Raw genomic sequence first — 13,673 nt, forward strand, 5'->3', positions numbered from 1 at the left:
ATTAACTGTTACAAAGCAAATAATTCAATTAAAAATGAGTAAAGGAACTGAACAGACTACACAAATAGTCTATAAGCACATGAAAAGATGGTCAATGTAACTAATTATTAGGGAAGTGAAACTCAAAGCTACAATAAGAGACTACCTTATATCCACTGGGAGGGCTACTATCAAAAAACAAAAACAAAAATAAAAAGACCCACAAAACAAACAACAGAAAATAATAAATATTGAAGAATATCGTGCAATTTTAATGAGAATGAAAAATGGGAGGGAAAAGAGGGGGAGGGGTGGGGGGAAGGAAAAAATAACAGAATGAATCAAACATCATTACCCTATGTAAAAGTATGAGTATGCAAATAGTATGCTGTTACTCCATGTATAAACAGAAACAACATGTATCCCATTTGTTTACAATAAAAATAAATTAAAATTAAAAAAAAGAAAAAGAAAAATGGTTGCAGCCACTATGGAAAACAGTATGGCAGTGCCACAAAAATAAAAAATAGAAATTACCATATGGTACCCCAATGCCACTTCTGAGTACAGACCTAAAACAACTGAAAGTATAGGGTCTTGAAGAAATACTCTCTCAGCAGTATTCATAATAGTCAAAAAGTACATGCAACTCAAATAGGCATTGATGGATGAATGAATAAATAAAATGGGGCATATCCATGCAATGAAATATTATTCAGCCTTTAAAAGGAAGGAAATTCTGACACATGATGCTACAACATACAGAAACCCTGAGCGTTATCTCAAGTGAAAAAGTCATGAAAGACAAATACTATGTGATTTCCATTTAGATGAGGAATCTAGAGGAATAAAATTCATGAGTCAGAAAGTAAAATGGTAGTTACCAAGGACCAGACGGGAGTGGAATAGGGAGTTGTTCAAGTCAAGGTTACAGAATTTTACTTTTGCAAAATGAAAAACTTTCTGGAGATTAGCTACACAATAATGTGAACTACTACTGAACTGTACAGTACTAAACACTACTGTACACTACTGAACTGTACATTCCCAGCTACTTGGGAGACGGATGCAGGAGGATTGAAAGTTTGAGGTCAACCTCAGCAACTTAGACCCCATTTCAAACAAACAAACAAAAACAACCAGAATTTGTGATGCAGCACAGAGGTAGAGTACCCCAGGATTAACTCCTTAGTACTCATAAAACGGTGGGAGGACTGGAGAGGTAGCTCCATGGTAAAGCACAATAAATAAATAAATAAATAAAATAATAAAACTTAAAAAATATTAAGATGGCAAATTTATGTTATATATATCTTATCAAAATTTTTAAAAACTTTTTTTTTTGTACTGGGGATTTAATCCAGGGACACTCTACAACTGAGCTATATCCTCAGTCATTTTTAATATTTTTTTATTTTTGATATTAGGGATTGAACCATGGGGCACTTAACCACAAAATCACATCCCGAGACCATTTTTATTTTATTTATTTTATTTTTACAGCTGCCATTTTGATTCATCATACACAAATGGGGTACAACTTTTCATTTCTATGATTGTACATGATGTGGATTCACAACATTTGTATAATCATACATGTACATAGGGTAATGATGTCTGTCTCAGTCCACTCTTTCCTCCCACATCCCCATTTTAATTTTTTGAGACATTGCCTTGCTGAGGCTGGCCTTGAACTTGTAATCTTCCTCTTCAGCTTCCAAGCTGCTGGAATTATAGGCATGTGCCACTGTACCTGGCCCCAGCCCTTTTTTTGTTTTATTTTGAGACAGAATCAGCTTGCTAAATTTTTGCAGGCTGGTCTCAAACTTTCAATCCTACTGCCTCAGCCTCCCAAATCTCTGGGATTACAACAGCCTGAATTTTTTTTTTTTTTTTTTTTAACTATATTGTTGTTTTAAAGATTAGAAAGTAGAGGTGGGGGGCTGGGGATATAGCTCAGTTGGTAGAGTGCTTGCCTCGCAAGCACAAGGCCCTGGGTTCAATCCCCAGCACCGCAAAAAAAAAAAAAAAAAAAAAAAAAAAAAAAAAAAGAAAGAAAGAAAGAAAGTAGAGGTGGGTATTGAATTTATTTAAATACATTTTTAGAAGTTATTGTTTATACCAGGAGAAGTGGCATACGCCTGGAATGCCAGTGACTCTAAAGCTGAGGCAGGAGGATCTGCAAATATGAGGACAGGCTCAGCAACTGAGTGAGGTCCTAAGGAACTCTGGGACCTTTTCATTTTTTATTTTGAGATAGGGTCTTGCTAGGTCGCCTAGGCTAGCCTCAAACTTGTGATCCTCCTGCCTAGCCTGCTCCTCTAGTTGTTGGGATTATAGACATGTGCAACCATGCCCAGCTTGTTCAACTGACTTTTGACAAAATCAGAAAAACAATGCAATAAATTATGTAATTACATAAAGTGAAAATAAAAGTCACCAAGCATGGTGGCACACACCTATAATCCCAGTGGCTCGGGAGGCTGAGGAAGGAGGATCGCGAGTTCAAAACCAGCCTCTGCAATTTAGTGAAGCCCTAAGAAGCAACTCAATGAGACTCTGTCTCTAATAAAATATAAAAAAGGGTTAGGGATATAGTTCAGTGATTAAGCACTCCTGGGTTCAATTCCTGGTACCCCCCCAAAAAAAGAAGGAAAGAAAAGTCGTTTTAATAAATGGTGCTGAAATACTTAACATACACACAAAAAAAGTATTAACCTTAACTTAAACCTCACATCTTATTTAAAAAGTTAGCTCAAAATAAATCAAGGACTTAAATGTACAACGTAAGACCATAAAACTAGCCCTGTGTGAACACCTATAATCTCAGTTACTTGGGAGACTGAGGCAGAAGGATCACAAGTTAAAGGCCAGCCTGGGAAATTTAGTGAAAGCCTGTGTCAAAATAAAATAAAAAGGGCAGGGGATGTAACTTAGGGGTAGAGTGCTTGCCTAGCATGCACGAGAGGTAATTACAATAAAATGGGTCATTAGGTTGAACCCTAATTCAAAAGTACTAGTGTCATCCTAAGAAGAGAATTATTAAGATGAAGAGGGAGAGACACACAGAAACAAACATGTACCAGACAAGTGCCTACAAAGATCACATAAGAGTACAAAAAGAGAGCCACCAGCAAGACAGGGAGAAAGGCCTCAGAGGAAACCAAACCTGCTGACACCTTGATCTTGGACTTGTAGCCTCCAGAATTGTGAGAAAACAAACTTCTGTTATTCAAGCTACCCAGTCTGTGGTACTTGTTATGGCTGCCCTAGTAAACTAGTGCCCAATCTTATGAAGCAGCTGCTTCTTATACTCTTATGTATAAGTGAGGGAACTATAAAAGAAATTAAGTAAACTCACCTAAGTTCACACAGCCTTCACAAAGCAAAACTAAGATCTGAACCAGGGAGATCTGGTTCAAAATATGTACTCCTAACTATTCAGCTATACTGACTTAGTCTCTACGGCTGCTATAATAGAACACCTGAGAAAGGAGAGTGCAAGGTCAAGGTGCAGACAGATTATGGGGATCTGATAAGCATTCAGGCTCTGATTCCAAGATGATGCCTTGAACTGTGTTCTAAGGAGGAGAGAAACTGTCCTCACATGATGGAGGGTGGAGGGCAAGAGAGGACTAACACTGTATCCTCAAATAACAAAAGAGCAAAAAAGGACAAAGTGCCTCCATCAAGCCCTTTTACAAAGACACCTAATTCCACTAATGAGGGGAGGAACACTCTTGATCTAATCACCTCTTCAAGGCCCCTCTTCTCAATAAGAGCACCCTAGCAACACCTGAATTTTGGAGGGAACACATTCAAACCACAGCACTGACTCTAGATTTGCTAGAGTTCTTAAACACCAAACTTGTCCTAGTATAAGTTACCTGAAATACAGTAAAGAAATCACTTCCTGTGGTCATTTGCTAGAGTTGTTTTTTTGGTTTTTTTTTTTAGATAGTCTCACTGAGTTGCTGAAACAGGCCTTGACTTTGGTGACCCTCCTGCCTCAGACTCCTGACTTGCTAGAATGACAGGTGCACATCACCACACCTGGATATTTAATTTAAATATCTATACATTCACAAATGAGACTAAGTTGTACTTTGTGTCAGGTTTTGCTGTCAGAGTTGTTTACTTTAATGTCATTATTTAATGGGAGAACTATTTATTTCTTAGGTTAGGAGAGTCAACCAATAACTAGGCAAAGAACTTGGAGGAAGAGTAAAATAGTTTTATAATTTCTTCAATTTCTCCTTGCTTACAAGAGTCTATTCTAATTTTTATGTCTTTTTTTTTTTTTTTTTTTTTGTGGTGCTAGAGATTGAACCCAGGGCCTTGTGCTTGCAAGGCAAGCACTCTACCAACTGAGCTATATCCCCAGCCCCTTTTATGTCTTATTATTCCTATCATCTTTGAATAAATTATCTACCTGAGATTTTCATATAACATAAAACAGCATAAAACAGCATCAAATTCCAATATTTTTCTCTTTGTTGGTCCTCACTTCCTTTTGTTCTAATTTATTCTTCTTTATTTTTCCTTATTTCCTTTCATTTTTCTAATTTTCCCAATTCTGAACTGATCTCCTATTAGTCTGTTTTACAATGTATTTATTTCTTCTGTATCTTTATTTTTACTTCTTTTTATTTTTCCTAAGTTTTTTTTCTTGGGATGGATATCAGGGATTGAACACAGGGGTGCTTAACTAATGAGCCACATCCCCAGTCCTTTTTATATTTTATTTTGAGACAGGGTCTCACTAATTTGCTAAAGACCTCTCTAAATTGCTGAGGCTGGCTTTGAACCTGTGATCCTCCTGCTTCAGCCTCCCAAGCTGCTGGGATTACAGGCATGCACTACCATGCCCTGCCTAAAACCTTAAATTAAATGGCAGATTCATATTCTTGTATGCTCTTTGTCTACATTATGTAAGTTTAACTAAATAACACTACCTTATTTGCTAAGTAAAACACTCTGCACTTAACATTTGATACCCAACAGCTAAATACACACTACATATATATGGATATATACATATACATATATAGAATATTTGATACAGAACAGCTACATTTGATATTGAATAGCTGGATAAATGCTTACTAACATCTGACTTATTGGGAAGGGACACTGTCACCTAAAAGGTTACCTACAATATCAGCTCAAAACACTGCTAATAAAGGTTTTTAACTTATTTTGATAAATTAAGACTTCTCAGGCTGAGGTTGTGGCTCAGTGGTACAGCATTTGCCCAGCACACATGAGGCACTGGGTTCCATCCTCAGCACCACATAAATAAACAAAATAAAGGTACTGTGTACATCTACAACTAAAAAAGAAAAAAATTTTTAATTAAGATTTCTCCATGAAAGTCCCATTTTCTATGCCATCATTTATACAGTTTAATCTCTTACTACTAGTTGTTTTTTTAAAGTAAAAACACCAAATAAACAGACTAAAAAATAGACCAGAATCAAGTTTCTTTTTTAAAAAAAAAAAGTAGTTTCCAAAAATCAAGTGAAACTTGTTTCTAATATGCTTAAAATGCACTTTTTTGAGGCTTTAACAAATAGAGAACATTTTGTGGACAAATTATAAACCCACAAAAACTGAGATTAAGATGCAAATGTTGATACTAGCCCTTCAGCACATGAAGCAAGCCCATATAAATTAAGAAAAACTTGAAGAAGGGGTCAAAGGTTAACTTTCACTCCGGTCAAGTTTAAATGTCAATATTTGCTGAGTTTCTAAAGTCCCCATTTCCTCCTTGAACTAAACTGGCAGCTTCAAGGGACTGGGAACAGAGGACAACAGTTAGGTTTGATGAAGTGCTAAGTAGTACAGCTGACAAGAGTCAAACTACCTTATGCCCCATTAAAGGCAGGTTGAAAAATATGCTAAGGGTTGCTACAATTTTTTTTTTTCTTAATCATGAGTAGCCCTACCCCTTTTCATACCACAGTAAAGCCAAAGCAGTAATCAGAATAATCTTGGGCTGGGGAGATAGCTCAGTTGGTAGAGTGCTTGCCTCACAAGCACAAGGCCCTGGGTTCAAATCCCCAGCACCACAAAAAAAAAAAAATAAATAAATAAAAAACAGAATAATCTTGACTCTTAGAGACTTATTGGGTTGGCTGGTTGACCACTGTTCTTAGAAGTTGAAAACAGGAAGTCTACTAAATTCTTACTATGTATAAGCACAGGAGTTCTAGGTCAAGTGAACAAAAATCTAGACTTCTAATTGATTCCCAATTTTGAGTTCATTTTTACAGATTTGGAACCCACTGAATGATGGGGAAACTAGGTCCTTTTCAGGGAGAACCTCATTACACTCCTAAAAATGTATATTTTTGATCTTTCTCTCAGTATTCCCCCAAAGCACCTATGGTCATTTATCACAATGGCTGTTTACTGGGGGAAAAGATTATTAGATGATAATAGATTCTGAACTGGCACTAATTACAGAAGACCCAAAACATTACTATAGCCACTAGTCAGAATAGAAGCTTATGGGGTTAGGGGTGTAATTCAGGGGTAGAGTGCATGCTTAGCGTTCATGAGTCCTAGGTTAAGATTCCCAGCACCATTAAAATAAATGTGTGTGTGTGTGTGTGTGTGTGTGTGTGTGTGTATGAGAAAAAGAAATAAGAAAAATAGGAGACTATGGAGGTCACATAATCAATGGAGTTATAGCTCAGGATTATCTCACAGTGGGTCGGGTGGGTCCCTAAACACATCCTGTGGTTATTTCCCCAGTTTCAGAATGCATAATTGGACTAGACATACTCAACAACTGACAGAACACTTAGTTACTTCTAGAACGTTCCTAATTAGGCCAGGAACATGCTACCCCTTTAACTTATACAATCATCCTCAGCAATAATTCCCATAAGAAAAAAAATTAAAGGATAAAATAAATTTGATTTACTTAAAAATGGGTAACACTATTACAATCTATTTCAATAATCCTCCCTACTCCCATACTGAGGATTGAACCCAGGGGCACTCTACCACTGAGCTACATCCCAAGCTCTTTTTATTTTTACTTTGAAACAAGGTCCGGCTAATTTGACAACACTGGTCTGAAACCTGTGATCCTCCTACCTCAGCCTCCCAAATCCCTGGAATTATAGGCATTTGCCACCCTGCCCAGTTCCAGTATAATTTTTTTTTTTTTTTTTTTTTTGGGTGGAGGAGTACTGTGGGTACTAGGGACTGCATCCAGGGTTGCTCTACCACTGAGTCAAATCCCCAGTCCTTTTTATTTTTTATTTTGAGACAGGATCTCACTAAGTTGCCAAGTGTGATCTTTTGATCCTCCTGCCTCAGCCTCCCAAGTCATTGTGCACAGCTCTGTTACAAGTTGTACAACTGTAAACCAAGATAACTGGGACATTCCTTAACTATAACATTGACTTTGATGCCTTGAAAATAAGCAAAACTACTCTAGAAAGCCAGAAGAAATGTTCAATTAAATCAACTGGCTTAACTCTAGTAATAATTCAGGCAAACATGCTTGAGTGGTATAGATATGATGAAGCCCATTCTATAGTTCCACTTAATTTTGACCAGAAGTGAGGTAATTTTAAATGAGTAACTTTGTAGCCAGGCAAGGCATTCACCTGCAATCTCAGTTACTCAAGAGGCTGAGGCAGGAGGATTCCAAATTGGAAGCCAGCCTCTTCAACTTAACCCTGTCTCAAAATAAAAATGTTTAGCCAGGTGTGATAGCACATGCCTGTAAACACAGAAGCTCAGTGTTTACAGCAACCTCAAAGCCAGCCTCAGCAACTCAGTGAGACCCTATATCAAAACAAAATATAAGAAGGATTGAGGACGTGGCTCAGTGATTAAGTGCTACTGGGTTCAATCCCTGGTACCCCCACCACCAAAATAAAGTTTTAAAAAGGGCTGAAGATGTAACTCATTGGTAGAGTCCTTACCTAGCATGCACGTGGCCCTGCATCCAATTTCTAGTACCACAACACACAGATTTACAGAGTGACTGTGTAGTACTAAACAAACAAAAATACCACCTTATACTGGCAAGAAAATCCTTTGTGGGGCCGGAGTTGTAGCACAGAGGTAGAGCACTTGCCTAGTACATGTGAGGCACTGGGTTTGATCCTCAGTACCACACCAAATAAATAAAGTTATTGTGTCCATCTACAACTTTAAATAAAAATATTTAAAAGAAAGAAAATCCTATGTTAATATTATTGATTTATAATAATCCAACCATGTAATTTAATAACATCCATTTTCAGAAAATGAACAAGCTCAACAACAAAACATCCTTTAGCTGTTGACTGTCCTGGAAACCTGTCCATGGAACAAAGACTAGCTACTTAATTCACTCAAGATCCAAGGCATGAGCAGGGGTGGGTGGTGCATGCCTATAATCCCAGTGGTTCAGAAGGCTGAACAGAGATTGTAAGTTCAAAGCCAACCTCAGCAACGTAGTGAGGCCCTAAGTAACTCAGCAAGATCCTGTCTCTAAATAAAATATTAACAAGGGCTGAGGATGTGGCTCAATGGTTAAATGCCCCTGGGTTCAATCCCTAGTACCAAAAAAAAAAAAAAAAAAAAATCAATCCAGGGTATGTAATAAAAGATATAAGAATAAGTATTGGTAAGAACATGGGGAAAATTTTAATCATTTTACATTGCCGATGGGGCTACAAAACAGTGCAGATGCTTTGGAAAACTCTGGCAATTCCTTAAAAGATTCAATAAACACCCTAAGATCTAACAATTTCATTCAAAGGTAAAATGTGCCTTAAATTAGAAAACATGTATGCAGAAAAACTTGCACACTAATGTTCACAAGAGCATCATTCATAATAGCCAACAAAATTAAAACAATCCAAATGCCCATCAACTGGTAAGCGAATATAAAAATGTGATTTCGCAGCAGGGTATGTATAGCTTCAGCTACTCAGGAGGGTGAGGTAAGAACATCACTTGAACCCAAGAGTTCTAGACCAACTTGGAAAACATAGGGAGACCCCATTCCAAAAGGAGAAAAAGGTTTCATTTACAAATTTAGTTTGTATATGATGTGGCAATAAAATGTCATTTGGTATACAATATTATTTGGCAATAAGAAGAAATGAAGTACTGATCTATGCTATAACACAAATGAAACTTAAAAAGATGATACTAAATGAAAGATGTGAATCACAAAGGATCACATATTTTATGATTCCACGTACATAAAATGTTTAAAACAGGCAAATCTGTAGAGACAGAAAGTGTATCAGTGGTTGCCTAGAGCAGGGAGGGATTAGGGTTTTTAAGGAGTAGTAGCTATGTAAGTTTCTTTTGGGGTTGATAAAAATGTTCTGAAATTGTGTAACAGTTATACAACCCTGCATATCACAAGAAATATCCAATGCAAACAAACAGATCTTGGTGGATGAAAGTAATTACAATCACGGAACCACGTTGCTATCGTGGTGGGTGTAGGGAGGCACACAAATCATCTATGGAAAGAATTAAGTTATCATTTTCTCTTAACTTTCAAATCCTTTATCCCACTTTAAGATTTCTTTAAATAAATGACAAAACACTATTTTACAAATGTGCTTAAATAACTATTAAAGAACAATGATCCTGGAGCTGGGGATGTAGCTTAGGGGTAGAATGTGTGCTAATCATATACAATGCCCTGGGTCTTATCCCCAGCACCAATACATAAATGAATGCATGCATGAATGAATGAATGAAAGAAACAATGAGCTGAGCACAGGAGCACACATCTACAATCCTAGCTACTTGGGAGTTGCTGAGGTAGGAGGATAATGAGCTTGAGGACAGCCTGGGTAACTGAGCAAAGTAAATAATAAAAAGGGTTGGGAATGTAACTCAGTGGTACAGCAACTAATCCAAAGAGAAAGAGTAGAAAAAGTAGCCATATGCGCTACCATATATTTCAAAGACTATAATTTATGTTTTTAGCTTTCTTGTTATGCTAAAAACTCATCTGTTATAATTTTGCATCTTAAATGTCCCCTAAATCTTATGTGTTGAAGACTTGGTCCCCGGCAGATGGCACTCACTTCCAGGAGGAAGTAGGGACATAGTTGAAGAAAGTTGGGAGCATACCCCTAGAGGGTTTATTGGGACCCCAGCCTCTTCCTTTTTCTGCTTTCCAGTCACCATGAAGGTGAGCAGTTTTCCTCTGCCCCCAAAAGCAATGGAGCCAGTCAACCAAGGACTGAAACCTCTGAAACTATGAGTTGATAGAAATCTTTCTCCTTTTAAGTTGATTATCTTAGGTATTTTATCATAACAACAGAAAACTGACTAGCATATCTCCTGTAGATTAAAAATCTACAAATCCAGTATTTACAAACAAAATCCTAAGGCACTTTGACAGGAAAGAAAACCAAGACAAACAAAAATCAATATAATAGATTTAAATTACTCAAGAGGTATGTGACCCTAAAGAAAGTTCAATGATGACCAGTACTTTTTTTTTGTTTGTGGTAGTGGGAGGGAACTACCACTGAGTTACATATACAGGCCTTTTTATTTTAATTTTAAGACAGGGTCTCACTAAATTACTCAGATTAGATTTGAACTTGTGATCCTCCAAACTCAGTCTCCTGAGCAGCTAGGATTACAGGTGTGTGCTACCATGCCTGCCTGATGACCAGTACTTTTAGGTTCCTGGCTTTTAACTATTGTGAAGAGACCACTACCTAACATATGAAAAATAAATCCCACTGCCATCTGCAAGAAACAAAATTTCTTGCCATTTACAAAACTCTTACTGCAGAACCCAAAACAGGAATCTAAATTTGAATTCTAGCTGACTGGCACAAGCTTTAGCATTCTCTGAGCCTCAGTTTCCTCATTTGTAAAGAACTATTCAGACTTTTACTAATGACCCTTTACCAGCTAGAAATTAAAACAGTCGCTTTATGTAATCATACACCTTACTTGTGTTTCCAGCTTCCACCTGTCTGGATAGGAAAGGCAACTGGGAGATTTCCCCACCCTGGCATAACAGTTTTATCCGTTCAACTTTTAACTCCAAAAATTACATTGACCTATCATCAAGAATGGTACGGATGGGGCTGTAGCTCAGTGGCAGTGCACTCACCTAGCATGGGTTCAATCCTTAGCACCACATAAAAATTAAAAAATTAAAAAAAAAAAAAAAAAAAAAGAATGGCAGTATTACTGTTGGGTATGGTGGTACAGGCCTACATTCTTAGCAACTTGGAAGGCTAAGTCAGAAGGATTGAAAGTTTGATGTCAGCCTCCACAACTCAGCAAGGCACTCAGCAACTTAGTAGTGAGATCCTGTCTCAAAATTAAAAAAAAAAAAAAAAAGATTGGTATAATGGTTGTTAATTTGAATTGTCAACTTGATTGGATTAAGAGATGCCGATGATTAAGAGGCTTCTGGGTGTGTCAACGAGGGCCAGTCTAGGAATGACTGGAATGTGGGATAGTGAACTGAAGTGGAGCCCCTCCCTAAGCATGGGCAGCACTGCCCAATAGGATGGAATAAAGTTGGAAGAATGAGGAAGCAGATGCAGATGCAAGCTGGACTCTTCTTGAATAGGTTCTGGACTGCTGCTTCAATCTTCTGAGGATATCCGACTCTTGCTTCTTCACTCTTGCAAAGCGGACTCTGCCAGAGATTCTCCAAGTAGTTTCCAGAAGCCTTGGTCTCAGACTAGGGTAGCACTGTTGATCCTTCTTGTTCTGGGGCTTCTGTCTCTTGGACTGCACAGTTGCTGGTTCTTACATCTCTCCAGCTGCAGACGGCCATGGACTATCCAGCTTCTGGTCGTGTAAGCCAATCTAATAAATTTCCTTTTTATAATCATATTTCCTGCTGATTCTGTTCCTCTAGAGAACCCTGACTAATACAGTTGGGGATGTAGCTGAGAGGTAAAGCACCTCTGAGTTCAAACTACCATCCCCAAAACCTGCCACAAAAAAGAATGGTAGTACATTTGGTATAACTCGGACTCTTAATCAGATTACTGTTACTTATGCTCTGGAAACATGCATTTCCAAGGCATAGGCTCATGGCCCCAAGTTAAATTAATTTGGCAATTTAAACAGACAATGACTTAAAGTGTGTTAAAACCACTTTTAAACTGGTGTACTGAGATACCAACTGTGAGGAGTATCACAAGAAATCAGTTGTTTCTTGTGAAAGATATGCTTTTAAAATAAAACAAAATAACAAACAGATTTAAAGTTAGCACTATATAACAGTCTCACTTCCTTGCATTTCCCAAGTGTGAAAGAATGAGATAATCCATGAGTGTAACCAACAGAAAAATGACCAAGAACAGTTGGAACTAACAGTTTAAAGTCAGAGAGGTATGAGACTGAATCAATGAACCATTGCCTGTAACTGGGCAAATAAATTTTATGAACTCTGGTCTTCTTATCTGTGATAAAAGAGGAAAGACCACCTACCTTAGGGATACTGCAAGGATTATATAAATTAATACTCTATTATTGGTTAAGGAATAATACAGTGCCAGAAACAGAGTACTCAATAAAGATTAGCTAGCTCTTTGCCTTCATGGGAGGTCTCTCATGGAGAGTCCTTAATATGAAACTAACCAACCAGGTTAGTTTCAATCACCCTATAAACTGCCAAGCATGTACTATAATAAAACAAGATGCCACACATACAGGCCAAATTATCAACAAGTCACAATATTTAACATTTAACTAGGCTGGGTGTGGTGGCCTGCATTCCCAGCAACTCAGGATGCTGGGCAGCAGAATCACAAGTTCGAAGCCAGTCTCAGCAAATTAGTGAGGTCCTCACGCATCTTAGTGAGAACCCATTTCAAAATTTAAAAAAAGGGCTTGGGGATGTGGCTCAGTGGTTAAGCACAACTGGGTTCCATCCCAGGTACTTAAAAAAATGAGAATAAAAAGGTCTGGGGATGTAGCTCAGTGATACAGTGCCCCTGGTTTCATTCCCTGGTGCCAAAACAAAAATAAACAAACAAAAAACCTTATGTTCATAAACTGATCTTTTATCCGAGCTAAATGTATTTGTACAGCTTAAGACTTTCTACATATACAATCATGTCATCTCTAATTAGACATCTAAATAATTAGACATCTAAATAGACATCTAAATAACAGTTTTACTTTTCATTTTTAATCTGTACTTCCTTTTAGTTGCCATACTGTACTGGTTAGAACCTTCAGAACATGTTGAACAAAAGTTTCAAGAACAAATACCCTTGGATTGCTCTGGACATCTGGTACAAAGCATTCAATTTTTCACCATTAAGTATGATGTTAATCGCAGGTTTTCTAAACATGCTTTTTATCAGATTATGAAGTTCATTTTTATCCCTAGTTAGCTTTTACCACAAATTCATGTTGAAGTTTGTCAAATGATTTTTATGTATCTATTACAAGGTCACTTAGCTTTCCTCTTTTATTCTATTAATATGGTTAATTACGTAGACTTCTAATGTTAAATCGACCCTGAAAATAGGATAAAATCCAATTTGTCATGATGTATTATCCTTTTCACATATTGCTTTTTAGCTAATATTTTGTTAATGATTTTTGTGAGGGGCAAGTATTTGTTTGTTTTGTATGTTGTTACTTTTTGTTTTTGTTTTTTTGGTACTGGGAATGAACCCGAGGGTACTTTACTGATTAGCTACATTCCCAGTACTTTTAAT

The 13,673-nt window shown here is 37.2% G+C and overlaps 1 protein-coding gene and 1 long non-coding RNA gene across 2 annotated transcripts in view; both read right to left on the reverse strand.

Moving 5' to 3' along the window:
- Positions 1 to 13,673, reverse strand: part of TLK2 (tousled like kinase 2) — a 111,459-nt gene that overhangs the window by 80,021 nt on the left and 17,765 nt on the right.
- On the reverse strand, positions 4,659 to 10,164 carry LOC306658233. Its single transcript, XR_013762990.1, has 2 exons — positions 6,095 to 10,164; positions 4,659 to 5,977 (listed from the first exon to the last, which is right to left on the reverse strand). It is a non-coding gene; the product is annotated as an uncharacterized lncRNA (long non-coding RNA).

Source organism: Sciurus vulgaris (assembly GCF_902686455.1).
Source record: "Sciurus vulgaris genome assembly, chromosome: 3".
Lineage (NCBI taxonomy): Eukaryota > Metazoa > Chordata > Mammalia > Rodentia > Sciuridae > Sciurus > Sciurus vulgaris.